The sequence below is a fragment of the Arachis duranensis genome, chromosome 10 (assembly GCF_000817695.3).
Source record: "Arachis duranensis cultivar V14167 chromosome 10, aradu.V14167.gnm2.J7QH, whole genome shotgun sequence".
Taxonomy (NCBI): domain Eukaryota; kingdom Viridiplantae; phylum Streptophyta; class Magnoliopsida; order Fabales; family Fabaceae; genus Arachis; species Arachis duranensis.
The window spans coordinates 23,950,769-23,955,174 of NC_029781.3; positions in this window are offsets into that span (position 1 = coordinate 23,950,769).

Sequence of the window (4,406 nt, forward strand, 5' to 3'; positions counted from 1 at the left end):
GCATACTAAAAACAGTGCCAAAAAGCGTATAAATTATCCGCTCATCACAACACCAAACTTAAATTGTTGCTTGTCCCCAAGCAACTGAAAATCAAATAGGATAAAATGAAGAGAATATACTATAGACTCCAAAATATCAATGAAACTTAGCTCTAATTAGATGAGCGGGACTAGTATCTTTTTGCCTCTGAATAGTTTTGGCATCTCACTTTATCCTTTGAAGTTTAGAATGATTGGCATCTATAGGAATTCATAATTTAGATAGTGTTATTGATTCTCCTAGTTAAGTATGATGATTCTTGAACACATTTACTTTATGAGTCTTGGCTGTGGCCCAAAGCACTCTGTCTTCCAGTATTACCACTGGATACATACATGCCACAGACACATAACTGGGTAAACCTTTTCAGATTGTGACTCAGCTTTGCTAGAGTCCCCAATTAGAGGTGTCCAGGGTTCTTAAGCACACTCTTTTTGCCTTGGATCACTTTTTATTTTTACCCTTGCCTTTTTGTTTAAAGGCCTATTGGCTCTTTCTGCTTGCTCTCTCTCTTTTTTTTTTAATTTCCTTTTTCGCATATACTGCTTTTTCTTACTTCAAGAATCAATCTGATGATTTTTCAGATCCTCAATAACATTTCTCCTTTACCATCATTCTTTCAAGAGCCAAAAAGTTTAACATTCTTTAATCAACAAATTCAAAAGACATATGCACTGTTCAAGCATTCATTTAGAAAACAAAAAGTATTGTCACCACATCAAACTAATTCAACTAGTTTCAGAGATGAATTTGAAATCCTGTACTTCTTGTTCTTTTGTGATTAAAACATTTTTCATTTAAGAAAGGTGATGGATTCATAGGACATTCATAGCTTTAAGGCATAGACACTAAGATACTAATGATCATGTAGTGAAGACATAAACATAGATAGAACATCAAGCATAGAAATCAAAAAACAGAATAATAAGAACAAGGAAATTAAGGAGCGGGTCCACCTTAGTGATGACGGCTAGTTCTCCTTCTTGAAGATCCTATGGAGTGCTTGAGCTCCTCAATGTCTCTTCCTTACCCTTGTTGCTACTCTCTGATTTCATGGAGGATAATGGTTGCTTTTGTTGAGGTCCATGAATGGGCTCTTTTGTTTGCTCCATCCTCTTTCTTAGTGATGGGCTTTTGAGATGAATCTCTCCATCTCTCATGACTAGGAGTTGGAAGCAACTGCCTTCCCTTTCCTCTTCCTAGAGGTTTCTCCGGCCTTAGATGCCATAAATGGTTATAGAAAAACAAAAAGCAATGCTTTTACCACACCAAACTTAGAAGGTTTGCTCGTCCTCGAGCAAAAGAAGAAAGAAGGGAGTAGAAGAAGAGGAAATAGAGGAGATAGAGGGGGGCTTTGTGTTTCGGCTAAGGGGGAAAAGTAGTGTTTAGGTTGTGTGAAAATGAGGGGGTAAAGATGGGTTTATATAGGGGTGGAGAGGTATTGAGGTGATTGGTGAGTGGGTGAAGAAGAGAGAGAGTGGTGGGGTAAGTGGGGATCCTGTGGGGTCCACAGATCCTGAGGTGTCAAGGATAGCTAATCCCTGCACCAAGTGGCGTGCAAAATGCCCTTTTCTGCCAATCCTGGCGTTAAACGCCAGGCTGCTGCCCATTTCTGGCATTTAACGCTAGCTTCTTTCCCATTCCTGGCGTTAAACGCCAGTTTGGTGCCCCTTTCTGGCGTTAAACGCCCAGAATGGTGCCAGACTGGGCGTTAAATGCCCATTTGCTACCCTTACTGGCGTTTAAACGCCAGTAGGTTTTTCCTCCAGGGTGTGCTATTTTTCTTTCTGTTTTTCATTCTGTTTTTGCTTTTTCAATTGATTTTGTGACTTCACATGATCATCAACCTGCAGAAAACATAAAATAACAATGGAAAATAGATAAATATGACATTGGGTTGCCTCCCAACAAGCGTTTCTTTAATGTCAGTAGCTTGACAGTGGGCTCTCTTGGAGCCTCACGGATACTCAGAGCAATGTTGGAACCTCCCAACACCAAACTTAGAGTTTGACTGTGGGGGTTCAACACCAAACTTAGAATTTGGTTGTGGCCTCCCAACACCAAACTTAGAGATTGACTGTGGGGGCTTTGTTCGACTCTGTTTTGAGAGAAGCTTTTCATGCTTCTTCCCTTTCCTGTCTGCAAACCATGGTACTTCCTGAATGGCGAAGAGTTGCTCATCCGGAAAGGTTTCAGAGATCTCAGTAGGAGGGAGGGATGCTCCTGCTACTGGTTCTATCCGAGACAGGTAATCAGCTACTTGATTCTCTGTCCCTTTTCTGTCTCTTATTTCTATATCAAACTCTTGCAGAAGCAACACCCATCTTATGAGCCTGGGTTTTGAATCCTGCTTTGTGAGTAGATATTTAAGAACAGCATGGTCAGTGTACACAATCACTTTTGATCCTACTAAATAAGATCTGAACTTGTCAATGGCATAAACCACTACAAGTAACTCCTTTTCTGTGGTTGTGTATTTCTTCTGTGCATCATTTGGAATACGACTGCCATAATAAATGACGTGCAGAAGCTTATCATGCCTTTGTCCCAATACTGCACCAATGGCATGGTCACTGGCATCACACATTAGTTCAAATGGTAATGTCCAGTCTGGTGCAGAGATGACTGGTGCTGTGACCAGCTTAGGTTTCAAAGTCTTAAACGCCTGCAGACACTCCTTATCAAAGATAAATGGCGTGACAGCAGCTAGCAGATTACTCAAAGGTTTTGCAATTTTTGAAAAATCCTTTATAAACCTTCTGTAGAATCCTGCATGCCCCAGAAAGCTTCTGATTGCCTTAACATTGGTAGGTAGTGGTAATTTTTCAATTACTTCAACTTTAGCTTGATCCACCTCTATTCCCTTGTTTGAAATTTTATGCCCAAGGACAATCCCTTCAGTCACCATAAAGTGACATTTTTCCCAGTTTAGAACTAGGTTGGTCTCTTGGCATCTTTTCAGAACAAGTGCTAGATGGTGAAGGCAGGAGCTGAATGAGTCTCCAAATACTGAAAAGTCATCCATGAAGACTTCCAGAAATTTCTCTACCATATCTGAGAAAATAGAGAGCATGCACCTTTGAAAGGTTGCTGGTGCATTACACAGACCAAAAGGCATCCTTCTGTAGGCAAACACTCTAGAAGGACATGTGAATGCTATTTTCTCTTGATCCTGAGGATCTACTACAATTTGGTTGTAACCTGAATAGCCATCCAAAAAGCAGTAGTATTCATGACCTACTAGTCTCTCTAGCATTTGGTCTATAAATGGTAAAGGAAAATGATCCTTTCTGGTGGCTGTGTTGAGCCTTCTGTAGTCAATACACATACGCCACCCTGTAACTGTTCTTGTAGGAACCAGTTCATTCTTTTCATTATGAACCACTGTCATGCCTCCCTTTCTGGGGACAACGTGGACAGGGCTCACCCAGGGGCTATCAGAAATAGGTTAAATAATCCCAGCCTCTAGTAACTTAGTGACCTCTTTCTGCACCACCTCCTTCAAGGTTGGATTTAGCCGCCTCTGTGGTTAAACCACTGGCTTAGCATCATCCTCCAATAGGATCTTGTGCATGCATCTTGCTGGGCTAATGCCCTTAAGATCACTTATGGACCACCCAAGAGCTGTCTTGTGTGTCCTTAGCACTTGAATTAGTGCTTCCTCTTCCTGTGGATTTAAAGCAGAGCTTATGATCACTGGAAAAGTGTCACCCTCTCCCATAAATGCATATTTCAGGGATGGTGGTAGTGGCTTGAGCTCGGGTTTAGGAGGCTTATCCTCTTCCTGAGGAATTTTCAGAATTTCTTTTATTTCCTTTGGTTCCTCCAGATCAGGCTGAACATCTTTAAAGATGTGCTCTAGCTCTGATTCGAGACTTTCAGTCATATTGACCTCCTCTACCAAAGAGTCAATAATATCAATGCTCATGCAATCATTTGATGTGTCTGGATGCTGCATAGCTTTGACAACATTCAACTTGAACTCATCCTCATTGACTCTTAGGGTTAATTCCCCTTTTTGGACGTCAATGAGGGTTGGTCCAGTTGCTAGGAAAGGTCTTCCTAGAATGAGAGTTGCACTCTTGTGCTCCTCCATTTCCAGCACTACAAAGTCAGTGGGAAAGACAAATGGCCCAACTTTGACAATCATGTCCTCAATTATGCCTGATGGATATTTAATGGAGCCATCAGCAAGTTGGAGGCATAGTCGGGTTGGTTTGACTTCTTTAGTCAAGCCAAGCTTTCTGATAGTGGATGCAGGTATTAGGTTGATACTTGCCCCAAGATCACATAGAGCTTTCTTGGTACAAGTACCCTCTAATGTGCATGGTATCATAAAGCTTCCAGGATCTTTAAGCTTCTCTGG